Below are 15,850 nucleotides of genomic sequence, written 5' to 3'. Positions count from 1 at the left end.
TTCACGGTGATGTCTTTTGTGTAGACACGTGGCACTTCAGGACACGGTTTAGTGGGCATGGATGATGGTTGGACTCAATGATCGTGAAGGTCTTTTCCAACCTAAATGATTCTGTGATTCTAAGTGCCACCCCTGGCTGGGGACACCCGCCTGCAGCAGAGTCAGTGCCTGAGCAGGGCAGCTCAGGGAGGCAGGATTTCCCCACCCAGCAGAATCATTTTCCCCAGTGGGGCCAGGGAGCAGGCTTGACTCATCAGGTACAGAGACCTGGCAAAGGGAAAGAAAATGCGGCTTCAGTCCTCTTGGCACGAAAGTGATATGGTTTTGTGGAGGAGGTGGGGTCCTGGTTTTGGAGAAGGGATGTTTATCAGCAGAAGTTCCTGAGCTGGCTGGGGTGGAGCATCCCCTAGGATAGTGCCCAGTGACTGAAGGGAGCAGCTTTTGAGCAACACATGTAATGAGTGATGAAAATACAATTGCCAGCTCATTTGGGCATAATAGTATATTTAGAGAAACAGCCAGCCAAACCAAACCAGCCCATTTTATCAGGCCAAACCTCACCCTATTCCTCTGTTACCAGAGGAAAGGGTGTTCCCCTGATCCAGTTGAGTTTTTAAATGTCCAGTGATGCTTCTCCTCTGCCAGTGCCTACAGTTCTGGTTTGCCATAACGCTGCCTCCTCCGTTGCGTATTATTTGGGCTGTTATGGCCCAAGGAAGGGAGCCGAGACCCCGTGTAGGGTAACATACACGTGTTATTGCCATGGGGAATCAGCATCATTTTTCTTCCTGTGTCTTTATCTAAAACTGCACTTTGTTGGTGATGAAAATGCACTTAATAAGAAAACCAGAAGCATTACCGAATGGGTGAGGAACATAGTGAAACGTGAGGAAAGTGAAGAGCAAAGTAAGGCACACTCGTAGCTGCTGCGAGGCTGACCCAAACAAGTACAGATCAAAAGTCAAACTATTCCAGCAGCTCAACTTTTCTTATTCAGAAACTACACTCTTCCAAGCCTGGAATGCAAAGGTAGCTTTCTCTTGTTCGCTGTTAATAGCTGTGGTAGTGGAGGCTGCATCTTCCTTTATTTTTGAGCCTTTATTGCAAGTGGATGACTGTGTTCCAAAGATGCTGAAACCCAGAGGTGATGTAGGCTAGCGCTGTGTGCTTGATTGCCCTCCTGACCAACATATTTTATGAATGTTATTGTTGAGTGTGTTAGTCACAGGTATGGCTGTGCCACATCTGGAGTTATTATCAGTAGAAGAAAAGCCTACTTGTGCTGCTGGGTTATATAAAATGGAAAGAGCTTGAAACACATAGGGCAGTAGCACTGCCATTATCTTTTTAGCTTTATGCTTGTGTGAAGTAGAGATTTAAGATTGTACTTACATCAAAAGGCTGCAGGTATGAATTGAGGATACTGGGTTGAACTTCAGATTGAAGAACATTTAAGTTACTGAATTTCTACCTGAAAAGCAACTAATAAAATAAATGAACGTAACTATGCATTGACTGCAAAGTCTGAACTGTTTGAACAAAAAGCAGTCATTTAGCTCAATTTGGTAAGTGCATTAATAATGGAAGTCTAAATGCAGTGGGGCTTTTTTCTTTTTAACTAAACTTAACCCATTTTTTTATCCATCTGCAACTGTCATATGGCAGCAATAATAACAATTTATTATAATAATAACAACAACAATAATAATATCCTTGATAAGTGTCATAGGCCTGCTAGATTTTACCACAATTCACCTTAAAAACCTTTTCTCTGTCCTCCATCTGTGGGAGAAAGGATCATGTAATTTCTAATCATTCTAGACTAGAGACAGAATTTCTTATTTCCAGTGAACTCCAAAAGAAGAATTTTATTGAGGACAATGATGACTCGTTAAAGTAGTAACTCCCATCTTCACAGTGCTTTATCAGCGTCAATAGGGGCTTCCCCATACAAGAATAGCTAAATGGCTATTATAATATAAATGTTAATGGTGTGTTGAATTCTGAATTCTTTTGCAATGAAAGCACAGTGTTCAGTGTTATAGTTACATTGTGGAAGTATTTTCTACATACTGATTTCAGGATTTGGTCTATTAGTTTTATTCTGGAAAGAAGTGGATCAAACAACTGGAAAATCTGTGCTCTGATCAGAATGTATGATATTTACTCTGCTCTAGTATCCTCTGTACTTTTTTGTCACTGTTCATCTGATGCATTTAGGTCTCAACTCGTTCTTTTAAAGAGGATAATGACAGGCTGCTCAAGACTGCCTACATTAGACTTCTCAGTCTAGGCTGACTGTGTCCCAAATTGAAGGATATTGATTAGTTTTGACAGTGCCTGAAATATGTTCCTGCATTAGCAATGAACTACATACTTGGCAAACTCGTGGTGCTGTAGCAACATCTAGAAGTCTGTTCTTTAAGGATAAAGAGTGAGAACAAAACTCCATTTGGCATGGTGGTAACAACAGGTAATAGTAGCGTGGTACATGGGAAACGATGTAAAAGATATTGATGGACACGCACCAACCTCCTGGCAGCACTGAAGGCAATGCGCTGCACCCAGTGTATCTGCTGGAGTGAACCTCCAGCGTCTCTCTCTCTCTCTCCTTCAGATGGGTCTTCTAAAATCTCCAGAGCACTCTCTATTGCATGCAATGTTTCACATGTTTGCATAGTTCCCTCAAATGAAACAATCAATCAGCCCTCTGAAGCTGTATGTATCACCTTTCACTGCACATTGGCAGATTTCCACCTGATAAAGTGACTGAACAAGTCGAATCTGAAATGAAGATCTAAGACTCTGAGTAGACTAAATGTCATGGTACTTCTTAATGCACACCCAAAGCTACTCCTTCATCCCCACTTTAACCAGATTATCTGTAATAGGAAGTAGGATAAAATTTTCATCCTTATTTACTAAAATAACGCTGGCAAGAAAACTGTATTTTGCACGATCACTTCTCAGTCTAAAACACTTCTAGGCTAAATATATTCTTCGAAGATATGTGCTTTGGGCATCTGTTTTCATGCTGCATTCTCTCTGCAAGCGGCACAGAAGATGTCTGTCTTTGCCATCACTGTGTGCAGCGTGGGTAGATCTGAGAAGAGAATTCTGCCTGAAGTTTTCTGTTGTCTTTTTATTCAGTCGAAGGATATGTCTCTCATTTCTCCCATTTGTAAATTGCACACAAAACGCAGTCATACGCCTGGCTGGAAATCTCAGTTATACCTTCCAAGCTATTCTAAAAATACAACTTGGGCCCTGCAGTCCCAAAAAATTAAATCCAGTGCTCCAACATGCAGGGGAGCCTAAAAGAGTGTGCTTCTTCGTAGTGCACAGTTATCGCCCCTGCACTCGTTAGAGAAGAGAACTGATATTCACAAAGGCTTAGTTCCCTTTAAAATTTTGACCATTATGTGTTTTACGAGGACACAGGAGCAAAGGTCCTGTCTATTACCATTCTGAGAGGATTTTCAGAAAATGCGAGTAAGTTCTTTCCCCGCCAGACTTCGTGAAGGAAGGGATGCCTTTCCCCTCCCTCTGGGAAGCATACGCAAAACCAGTTTTGTAATCCAAAAATACCACCTGGTTGTTCAGCTTTATTCCGAAAAGTGTCAGACTTATGCAAAGTTTAATGTCTCACCTTTACTGGTCAACAGTGTATATTATTCCCAAAAGATCTCCGAGGCAACTCTTTTCAGCCTTGAGGTCACGCTCAAATTAGCCATCACGAGGAGGCAGTGAGCCCCACCCAAGCAGTTTTGCTCTGTCAGAAATTCAGTATTTGTTTCTAGCATTGCATCTGGGCTTCTTGTCTGCTAGATCAATCAAAATGTTCATTTGCTTACAGTCGTCTGAATGAGGAAAGGTCACGATACGGAGCCATTAAGTCCCTTTGTAGTTGCGAGCAGCAGAAAGGCTACATAAAGGAGAAAATGATTCTTCCAAGGATGACAAATAAGCACTGTCTCGGATGCCTTGGCTCTGCTGGTCAGCCTCAGGATGAAGACTCTGTCCTGTGGATATCCGCATTTCCAGCACTTAGTACACAGGCCGCAAATGCTTTTGCCTCTTATTTTCATTTATTGTGCAATCTCTCAATGCTGCAGCCTTTGTGAACAGGGGAAGCTGTGCATTCAAACCTGCTTAAAGGAAAGCTTGCATCACTCCTGGTGCAGATGTAGTTGTGAGGGTGGCCTGGTCATTTGAAGTCCACTCTCAAGATGACTCAGTATAGGAAAGACCCACGTTCAAAAGAGTGGGCTCCACCTTCTGATCCAGAAAAGCAGTCCAGAAAAAAGCAAACAGACCACCCTTGGTTCTTCTTATAATTGACAGGGCAGAAGTCAGTCCACTAAGGTCCCTGGGTCTGAAAATCTGAACAATAAAAAGCAAACTACCCTCGCAGAGAAGTTCTCCCATCTCCCTCTCTTCCCCAGCCTGTCAGCACAACCTCAGACTTATCTGGGTTGGGTCACAGCCAGCTTGCCCTCATTCAGGCCCTGATCCTGGCAGACAGTAGGTAAGCCGATCAACCGCTCCAGCCAGCTCCAGCAGCCGAGACCTGAAATAGAAACACAGAGCTGAATGTTGGCCATGCTCTAGAAGATCTCCAGTGTCCTCATGGAGGGAGGAGGAGGACACCTTGCTCAGAGATAATTTCTTTGCTCTCTGGTCCCAGTACGTTTTGGTCGGTGATAGGAAAAGTGCCTGATGTCCACGTGGACAGTGGGGTTTGCCTGCGGCAAGGAGGAAATTGCTAAAAGTCAATTGGTTCAGCCCCTCAAGCTGTAGGTCCTTCTTTCAGAGGAAACCCGTTCAAAGGTTGAGGCTTGCCCATCCCTACGACAGGCTGTGACTCTAACCTTGTGCACCGAAGTCTGAAGATTAAAAAAAAAACCCAAACAAACGCCGTAGTCTCACAGTCACTAAGCTGTGATGAAAGCTGCTTTTCAAAGAAGAGGGCTGATCTGACTTCTGTGAAATTAAGAGATGTTCTTCCTCAGGGCCGTGATGAAACCCTGAGATGTGTGATGAGACGGGCAGGAGCCACACAAGACCACGTCCTGTGTCATCCCACCGGGAGGGCAGGAGTTGCAGGTCTGGTTGGATCAGGAGGTCTCTCCCTCCAGCCCAGGCACCAGCAGTGGGTCCTGGGCAGGCAGCTGAAAGGTTGCTGTGGCTGGGCAAAGCTCCTTGCTGCCTCCTAACGTAATGGTCATGGTTGTAACTCCCTTCTCCTTTGGTCCCACCACTGTCCCTGGAGGCACCTGGGCTCTCAGCACCGACCACCAGACGTGGTGAGGAGTGACTGCAGCAGCCGGGCTGGGGCTCAGCCGCAAGCACCCAGAAAGAGCGGGGTGGTGAGACACAGACAGCTATGCTTGCTGAGGATTCACAAAAGGCACACGCAACAGGAACAGCCTGTTCCTTTCTCACCTTTAATAGGGAGCGAAGGTAACCTGGCCCCGAGAATGAAATCCTGATTTTCAACGAAAGAATTCATTGGGGCTTCTTATCACTTTCAGTATTTCAACCTGTCTGCAGTTTTTTTGTATTAGTTCTCATACCTCGAACGTTGCCAAGGGGCTTGTTCAATCTGATAAGGCTTTGTTCATAAGAAGCTACGTATTTATTTACTGAAGGGAAGACAGCCAGAAGGGTTTCTGAGCAGATACAAATGTGTGAACAGTTAAGCAGAGACTATTACGACAGCTTGTGTAACAGCACGATTGATGGACAGGGAACACTTAGTCAGCTGCCTGCTTGGGGAGTCGGGATGGGGAGCTCTTCGCCCCAGCACTTTCCGAAATATGGAAATCACATAGGCTGCTCCTGCCAGGGTTTAAGTGTCCCCAAAATTACTTCTCCTTTCATCTTTCCTCTTTATGGCAAAACGGATCTGTTCAGGGAATGTAAGTCTTTGTCCTTTCTAAGAAAACACACAGAGATGGTGGGCATTCACAATGTAAAAGTGCACACCACGGAGATGGAAAAAAACCAACCCTTCAATCTGAACTAAGGCCTGAAGTCACTGTTAATTCTTTGCAAAATTTACCGCCCACGGAAGCATGAAGGGTTAAAGCCACCAATCAGGCAAAACTCTTTCTTGGCCATCAAGGGCACTATATTCAAATGAAGTATCTATGTGATTTATATTTGTCTGTTACTCAGCTGGGGCAGCACATGAACAGCGTTTCATAAGACGCCGTTAAAGGATATGCTGGCTCCTTGCAGTACGTATTGGATTCCACATCTTCAGAAACAATGTAAAATCAAAAGAAAAAAAAAAATTGGAAAGTAAACTATTGCCTCCATATGCGAATGGAAAATAATTTAATTATGAAATGAAACGGCTGTACAGCACTGCCAAGAGGGCAAACAAATGAGAACTTAACCAAAAGAAGAAAATTGTCAGTCTTTCAGTGCATAACCATTTTGTTCTGAACAGCAGCAATTATGGAAATATGCAGAAGACTATTTCACTGATGATAAATCTGCAATATGTCAAGAAATATTTGAAGATTCATATTTAATTACTGTGACTACACAAATTAAACAGTGGAAAAAAGTTGTCAATGCTGTTTTTTAAAGTAGGGAAACAGATCCAATGCCAAAAGCAACATGGTTAGCGTCGGTAACTAAAAGAGAGAGTTTCCCTCTAGGCTAAACCCTGTGATAAAGGAGACATGTCACTTATTATGCACTTTGGAACATGTCTGGCAAGGTTAATAGGTAAATAGCCAGAATGATTATCGTTTGGGTTGGTAATGGTTTTCTCAGCCACATATTTACTCTGAGCACTTTCTTTGTGTTCCAGGTTACTCATAACTCTTGATCACAATTTGTTGGGGTTCCCCCCCCCCCGAAACCATTTTAAAGCAAATAACTTCAGAAACCTCCATGCTCCACGGATAGCCAAGGCAGGACAGAGCTTCAATGAGTTCCTATCGTAAAGTAAGCGCAAGCCAGCCATCTAACTTTGCGGAATTCGTTCACGCTGTGCTCGCAGCCCGTCGGGGAGCGGCGGGTCCTTGCCCTCGGGAGCAGCCTGCGATTCGGCCCAAGGAAACCCGTCCGCCGAAGCAAAGCGGGGGCTCGCAGGCTGGTTGGAGCCGCGGGTTGGCCAGGGTGAGCGAAACAAGGACGGCGCGTGCTTTATTCCGGCGTGCACAGCTTGGATCAGCAGCAGCGTGCATCAACCCCTCCGTGCAAATGGGGAAGGGTGTTTCCAGAAGCATCTTCTGGAACAAAATGTTACAGGGGCGTGTAACCCTTTTCCTGCAGCGTGCTGGCTGGCACGGGGAGCGCCCTCCATCCCCAAGCCCTGCCTACAGCAGCCAGCAGTCACGAGCCTGCTGTCGCCCCACAAATCAGGGGTCAAGCGAGAGCGCTGTGGTGTGTTGCTCCTGTTTAATCAGGGGTACGGATGCACTGAGCTTCCTGAAGTTTTCCCCTGCAGCCGTTTGGCCCTCATGGCGCACATTTTGGCTGCAGAGTTCATAGGGTCATCCCACCCTGTTGCAATGACAGCCATGCTCCTGTTACCCTAATGTACTGGCCCGACGGACACGGGTGCAAACGCTAGTCCTGATACTGCCGTGCCGTGCGGCCTTATGTGGAATTTTTTGCCTGAATTGCTTAGCTGTAAAATAAGCAGAGGTTTTTTTTTTTGTAAGGATTACCTTTGCAAAGTATTTTCAGCTGTAATACTGAAAGGGCTGTGTAAGAATCAAGTAATAAATAATATTAGACACCAGGCAACATCCCACTGTAAAATGCAGGAGAATTAATCACTGTGCCTGAAAACCCCACGCTGAATTGCTCTCAAGGACACAGAATTTTGTAGGATGTATGAATGGGAGCGGTTCCTTAAGAAGACGCTCTGTGTGAAGTGGATTGTGTGCCACGCTCTGCTGCAGTTGTCGTGGTGAGTATTCATATTTTCCATAGCAACAGAACCAGAAAACAACTGCCTAAAAAGCTGCATTAAGTGACCAGGGGACAAGTTAATTCTCTCATCGGCATCCTTAACTTGAGCACTCTTCTGTAGATGAAACACTCCACTGAAAAGCAAGCTTTTCCTTTGGTTTGTGACATGTTTCCTCTTCATAGTTTCATTATGATTCACCCACCGGTTGCTATGCTAGTGACACTATCTGCGCTGCGTACATACGACTGCGTGGTGTCTGAATTAACTGAAGGAGATGATGACAGGGCAGCAAACCCACAGTGAGTGCTGTTTTTGTAGCACTTCGTGCAAGTGCTGTCCAATGCAGGTCAACCGAAGTTTTGCAAGTGAAAGGACTGAAGCTCTACAGGAAACAATGCACTTTTTTTTTTTTTTTAATATATTTTTGGAGTCTCTCTCGCTTGTTTTTCCTCGGTTGAAATGACTTGTTATTCTGCAAACTAGCACCACCACCAGTGCTAAGGGCAGGCAGATGTATTAAATGGACAAGGGGAGGATAAAAACGGGGGAGAATGAGATGTCGCTATAACAGCAATGGTGCTCCAAAGCAGGACAGTCTTTCACTTTAATGAAAAGAAATTTGTTGTAAGCCAGCATTTTCCTCAACAGTGGTTTGCAGTGCTCTGAGAAGCCCTGGACTCTGCTCTGCAGAACCATATTGTTTGTATGCTCTGCTGAATGCAAAATTGGGTACAAAGGTGGATGAAGTCCGTGAGAAACACTGCAACTTGACAGAAGTTGGTCAGTGCAAAACAACTAGGAATGATTTTTCTGGAAAAACAAACAAACAAACACAAACCCAACCAAAAACCTCCTCAGGATTGCCCATCTGCCTGAAAATGTGCTGGGAAGGTGCTGCTTGGCTCACCACAGAAGATGGATGTTCCCCTGGAGTAAGAAGGCAGAGGGGGTTTCTTGATGTGGAGAGGACCAGCAGGATCTGTTGCTAAGACAGTCAGGGGTGCGATGGAGGGTCTTGGGGTCAGGATGAGAAGGGTGGCAGTACTTAACTGCCCGCATGGTCACCACCATATTGGGGCCAAGAAAAGAGACAAGCTAGCCAAAGAAAAAAATATGCAATCCATTTCCCACGCATCTTGCTTCTGCAAAACGTGTCCCGAGTTTCATGACAAGCACGTTCATTAGACAGCTCCTCTCTCAGGTCCCAGCCCCTCATTCACAAGCCCTGACCAAAACTGATCGTGATATTCCTGTTTAGATGAGGAAATTCCAACCGTCTTCCATATTCATTTTCCATAGACACACAAAAATGCTATCAGTTGCTTATAGCTGCATAATAGAAGGTGATTTCACCAGGCCAGTCAAGGGTTTGTTTCCACTTACTAGGACTGGCTTTTTGCAGCACTGCTTGTAGACAAAATCTGTCACATAATAGTGGTATCTAACATCATAGTCAATTCATTGATGGTGTTCAGCACCTCCCCTGTGCCCAGAAAAACCACTTGCATTTCTGTGAGTAGAGGGTGCAGTAACATCCCACGCAGTTCTGAGTATTTTTTGACACATTTTAGTATCATTTAGTGGTAAAACACAGTGATAAAGTCTCGCAGACTTGTGTTTTCACTTGCTTTTGTTTAGCTATGAGCACAGCAGCACAGCATCAGCAACACGTGATGCTTTCAGTCCATCCTGCTTCCAGGGTAAAATCTCTGTCGAATATCAGGCCACTTGTTTTATGCATTCATGAATTTATTTAGAAGGTTTCTGTGTTCTTAAAAAAGGCAGAAGGAAAACAGTAGAAGTTACACAAGAACCCTGTTGACTTTTGGGATCAAGGACACACGTTTTCTTTCCTGTGTGTCCTAAAAGACCACTAAGGGAGGTGTTTGGAGAGCTGTGCCCTGGGGCCTGTGCTCCGGGCGCCTGTCCTTTTTAGCGTCTGGGTTGTGTTGTCAGTGGTCCCTTGAGACAATCAGGCTGCTCAATTTTTCTGAAGAACCACCGGCACAGCTTGTGCTTAAGAAGCCACCACTTGACATTTATAATCTGACTGTCAAACTATGCCTGGTCTTTCCTTGGTGGTTAAGTACATGCAACTGTTTGCGGTGAATGAGCTTGCATGATATCAGATATGTATGCAGATATATACGTATTGTTTTTTCAGTCTTTGGTAATCGGGGTGTGGTAGAAGGACTGGCAGTCCTGCTGTCTTCTAAATGCAAACACCCTCTCTGCTTTCTACTAGGTCCTTCCATGGTCTTCAGTAGTCTTGATTTTAACGTCTTCTTGTGCAAGCTGCAGAGCTGGGAAAGGACCACACTGGTCACTTTGCCTTGGAAAGGAAGATTTTACTTTCCTTACACAGTAAAATCAGGCAATAGCTTCTCTCAGCACCCCGTTGCATGTGGTTTTGCAGAGGGAGACTGCGCAGGGGGTGAGCGGGGCGGCAGGAACTGCAGTACTTTGTGCCTGCAGGTCACAGCCATCCTAATGCCGCTCTCCATCCCAGTTACCCAGTTTCCAAAGGAGATTAGTGTGTAGTTGAGAGCCCTTTGGCTGCAGACCAGTCCAGGCAGAGTAAAAGAGGTGAACGTCAGCTGCTGGGAGACAGGCGGCAAGGTATGGATGGAGGCAGCTCCTGTCCCAACACAGCCTGCCAGACCCTCCCAACACATGGTCCTTTGTCACCCACATGTGCAACTCGGGGATGTGGTCAGACCCTGGGTTGTAGGAGGAAGATCAGGGGCCAAGGACAGCTTTCCCTCTGCCATGTTTGGCCAGGAGCACATTGCTTCTTGTCTTGGAGCCAGATGTTGCTGCTCTCACCCATGATGCTGAAAACTCCATCCGATGGCATTGTTAACGTTGCATTTGCTCTGCGTAAAGGCCAGAGAGGAGAAGTGGAAACTTAGCAGTGCAAGGAATAGTTGACCTGCAGAATTCCCAACCGCTGTGCGTGGGATCAAGTAACTAAGAACGGGCAAATACCAGAGGGAAGCTTTAAAGTGTTACCACCTTGTATGAATACAGCTTAGCATCAGCAGAAGTATTAATAGGAAATATCCTTGTTTATCAATGTGGATTTAATGTGCTAATTAGCGACAACTATGATTTATTAGGAAGGAAGCACTTGCAGATGATGGACAGTAATTCTGCACTGACTTGCCCGTTCTTCCTCGATGCTTCATCCATGGGTGACACTACTATAGCTGTTGCCATTGCTCAGTGCTCCCTCTGCCCATTTGTCCTCTGACTGCTGAATTCAGAGGGATTTGGGCCTTTAACATAATTATCATTAAGTTTCTATTTTATGTCTCTGTTCATGAGGCCCCTCAGTAGCTGATTATACTAATCAGAGGCGATTACTGCCTGTGCCCACTTAACCCATATTTAAATGCAGCAGGCTGAATTTGTCTTCAGCACAGCCTCTAGAAGATATGAACCCAGCATCAAAGAAAACTAATTCATAGGTACATTACCCTATGGGATCAAGCTAAAATGTGGTCAAAGAGCTTTAGATTCAGTGTATGCTCTCATGGAAGGATACAGGCAGAGGAAGGTAGCCATGTTCTTGTTTGTGCAAGTTTTTTTCCCCACTTCGAGTTAGGCAGAATAACAGATCACAAAAATACTTATCAGAGAATATTTTACTGCAATTAAGAGAGAACACTTTTTCCTTTGCAAAAATAATAATTATTGTTGCAAGTATGATCAGCCACATTAGAAGTATTCTTTTACACTTTTTCCTGGCCAGATCTCTGACTTGGGCAACTCTCAGCTTTTCAAAAAGAAATCCATTTATCTGGCTGTGCTATTACTCCAGCACAAGGAAATACAGGGCCTTAGATACACAAGATTTTGGATATCAATCTTGCCTCTACAAGAACCATCTTAAATCATTTTCTACAAAATAAGGTGCTGGATGATGGAAATGAAAATATTCCAATTGGTTCTCAAAAGCTTAGGTGGAATTTTGCCCTAAATGCTGATTAACTCATTTATATTCCCAATCCGTTCAAGCAGTTGCATAAAGATTCAAAGTGGCGCTCGAAGATGCTGGGTGGGACAGCAAGTAGCTCCTTCCAGCCCACAGGGATGCAAGGTTTTATGCTAAGGGGGAAATCCTGTTCACACTGGAGTAAATGTGGTTTTTGCTCTGCCTTTAATGGAGTTTCCGTTCCTTTTTCTGAACTTAAATGAGAATGGGATTTTACCCATCTTCTCACATGATTGTGGTGCAAACCTGAATTTTACGTTTGAGTCTTTTTAAAAGGGGAAAATGAAGGTGAAACTATACAAGCCCAGAGACCAGATGCATCTCCAGAGGGAGAAGGACTCTAATAACTGTAGGGTGTTGCTTGAAGCAGAGACGTGAGCTCTAAGCAAACAGTCCCCGCAGTGCAGCAGCAACGCCAGCAGTACTTCGAGGTGCTGGAGAAGCTGCAGCAAAGCCTGACTGGGGTTCTCTTACCAGGGGCAGAGTTGTGCCTGGCCAAAACACACTTCCTTCTCCCCACCGCAAGCATAGGGGATGTTTGGGATGAGGAGAAGGTCACAGTACCACAGAAAGGAAAATGCACTGCTATTTCCAGGAGTTTTCAGTGAAACTTTAGAATTCACAAACATAAGGATAGATAAGGAGTTGCAGGGACAGTTTCACATAGGTAAGCTCTTGGGCAGTATGTTTTTATGTTGCAAGTAAATGTGACTAAAATATTCCAGAAACTTCAACTATATTCTTTACATTAAATCCAATAATTATTTATTCATCTCCCAACTTTGATTTTGTTAAATAACCAATACCATAATTCAGAGGCGAGAATTTAATCCACAGAAAATTCTGTTCTCGGAGAAGATCAAAGTGAGTCCTGTGGTGTTAAGCACACACCTACAGCACTTGATCCTGAAAAAAAATTAAGTGCATGTTTCACTCAGCCTATCCCTTCTTACTGGTTCCCATGCATTAACCTAAGCCTCTGCCTGAACATTTTTGGTGCCAGGATCAAGGACCTGTGGAGATCCCCACACTGGGAGAGCAGAGGTCTGAAAAAGTAGGAAGCAAATGCACGAGAACGCCAGCAGGCTGTGACGGCAGTGCCTGCTCATTCCTCTGCATTCCTACCAACGCTACAGTAAAAGACTGAAAGTCTCTTGGGTGATATAAATATGCAAGATAAGTGCGTACACTAGAACACAAAGGTGAAATGGCCCTGTTTATCAGGTACAATTAAAATGAATAGAGGATGACTAATAAAGAGGCAGTTTAAAATCTTTACATGACACGGTGTCAAGGCAACAGTGTTGTGCAATAGCACTGACACAATTAGCGCCGTGTCCCTGCCTTGGGCAGCGCTGGGAACTGGGCTCCCGCCGGCCTCGCACGCACGGTCCCATGGCGGGCGCTGGGTGGGCTTCACCGCTTCAACTCTCCGTTCACTGCTGCATCCCGGAGTCACAGCAAAACCTACACAGAACCAGCCTCTTCGGATCAAGGCAAGGGTATTTTTTCCAATTTGCTGTCACTATTCTTTTTCCTTTTGGTTTGCATTCTCCCAAGCCTCATGGTTACTGCTTGAACATCATGTTGAATTTCTGGGCATACTCCGGAGTGAGACGAGGCTGAGGTGCCTGATCCTGTACCGGTGCTTGTTCTCGACTTAGCACTGCACAACGCAAACATTTCCTGGCTATGAATTTTTGCAGTATGTAATTTAAAGGCTAGTTTGGACAACCCTTTGCTCCGGATGAAAGACTGTGCATGGGAGTGTGATTTTGCAAAATACAGCTCAAGCTATCCCTCTATTTCTTCGTTTAATTATGTTATTCCTTAATGGTGCCTGCCAGGCTGCAGGATTCTCCAGTTGGCTGGGTGAGTGCAGCAGGGACAGGCTGGTTTAGATATAGATATAGATAGAGATAGAGATAGAGATGGAGATGGAGAGATAGAGATGGAGAGATAGATAGATATATGCTTTGCTCTTCTTATTTTCCAGCCAAAACCAGTTCTCTCTTGGTTTTATTGCTGCTGGCACGTCTTTGCAACACAGCATTGTTAAAAACTAATAATATAAACAAATCTGAGGCTATGCCAACTGTTGCAGAGTACAGCCAAAGCTGCCCAATGCCGCAGCTTGCTGACCAGTGGGTGAATTTTGTCATGTCACAAATGCCTGTGTCCCTGTTCTTTTTCAACTTTTGGAAGGATCTTAGTGGCAAGTGTGTTCCTCTAAATGAGATAATTAAAGTCATCGACATGAAAACTTCTTTCAGCATTGCTATAGGAGCAGTGGCCCCTGCGTTCACTCAGTCTGCTGTCTGTACCTGCCAGGAGCTGCAGGGGAATTGGTTGAAACACTTCAAATAAAACACGATTTCTGGCTGGAAAATCATGTTATTGCAATTAACGTGTAAAGCGGTATTTCTGAGTGTGTTGCTTTATTAGAAGAGAGTATTGAAGTTGTTTGCTGTGCCTGCCAGGCTCGTGGGATGGGGGTGGTCGTGGAAGCGTCCCAGGTGCAGACACAACCCGGGACAAAGACTGTGGCACTTGGTGCCGCCAGGGGAAACCTGCCCCAGCCCCAGCTCAGCCCCTCTGGGGCCACATCCTGCCTGCGCTGCCCACAGCATCCATCTGTGAGTGCTTAATCTGAAGTGCCTCAGTTGCAGAGTGTGGTATTCTCTTTATTCCTGATCTAATTCCCCAAATGTGTACCCCGCATGCCCACAGACGCGGGCAATGGCATCCTCCTAGTGACTGTCACTCGGGTGACAGGGCTGCACTGCAGGCTGCAGAGACACACTTTAACTCAAGTAAAAAAGGAGAGAAATGTTGCATTTGATACCTGTTTGTACCTTGCCTGAGAGAGGGCAAGAAAGATTTTTCCCATGTGAACGAGGGAAGGGTTGCTGTGTTTTGAGTGACGAGGCTGTGTGCCTCAAAACCCCACACTAAATGGGAAAATGAGATCTGCCACTTGTGGCAGTCAGAACAACCACGCTGTTTGCTTTGCCTCCGATAAGAAAGAAAATAAGAAATATTAACTGCATGCAAAGGTGCCCTTTCTCTTGTCTTCCTCAATAATAGCTGATGTTCCTGAGGTTTATTGCTGTAACCATGTCACTTCCCTTTCTCAGTGGCATCAGGTTTATATTAAAAACTTCATAGCAAAGCCTTTTTGTCCGCTGTCCCCTTTTTGGTTCTGCTTTTGTCCCCCATGCTGTGCTTTGGGGCACTGGCACTTGTGGGGGACGGGGCCATGCAGGCAGGCTGCCCACCTGCCCCCTTCCTCTGGCAGAGCGAGGGCTGGGAGAGGAACAGGAATTTTGGCTGAGCAAAGAAAGCCAGGGGTCAGGTATGCCAGTTGTGGGAAAGGGCGACTGGGCAGGAATGCACTCCGAGAAGGAGCAGATCTCCCAGCATTGCGCAGGCTGGGGAGCAGCTTTCCAAGAGGAGTTGAAGGGGGGGAGGGGGGGGAGAACCGACCCCCACCCAAAAATACCCACCAGAAAAATCTAACTTGTTAGTTCCAGTTTTGGAAGGGGGGTTACATGGTGTGGCTACTTGCAGCACCCTGGGTCAGAACTTGTTGGTTCCAGTTTTGGAAAGGGGGTTACACGGTGCAGCTACTCGCAGCACCCCGGGTCAGGGACCCAAGCGGTGCCCCCAGCCCCGCGTTCCCCCAGGTCACCCCAACCGGGGCACAACACGCTCCGCGTCTCCGGCTGCAGCACTTCGAGCGGTGATCCCCTCCCGGCAGGACCTTGAGAGGGCAGAGGAGGAGGCTATAGACCAGCCCCGGTGCCACAGCTTTCGGTACCTACTCCTTCCAGAAGCAAGAGAAGTCCAAATCGGGTGATCCCCGGCCGTCAGCATTGGCTAGTGGAACACGGGAGAAGCGGCCCCGGCTCTCC

At 45.6% G+C, this 15,850-nt stretch overlaps 1 protein-coding gene across 3 annotated transcripts in view; it reads left to right on the top strand.

Moving 5' to 3' along the window:
• PASD1 (PAS domain containing repressor 1) overlaps nucleotides 1–15,850 on the top strand; it is a 107,350-nt gene that overhangs the window by 37,601 nt on the left and 53,899 nt on the right. The window lies entirely within an intron of this gene.

The sequence above is a fragment of the Haliaeetus albicilla genome, chromosome 23 (assembly GCF_947461875.1).
Source record: "Haliaeetus albicilla chromosome 23, bHalAlb1.1, whole genome shotgun sequence".
Classification (NCBI taxonomy): domain Eukaryota; kingdom Metazoa; phylum Chordata; class Aves; order Accipitriformes; family Accipitridae; genus Haliaeetus; species Haliaeetus albicilla.
This window is presented reverse-complemented; position numbering and strand designations above follow the sequence as displayed.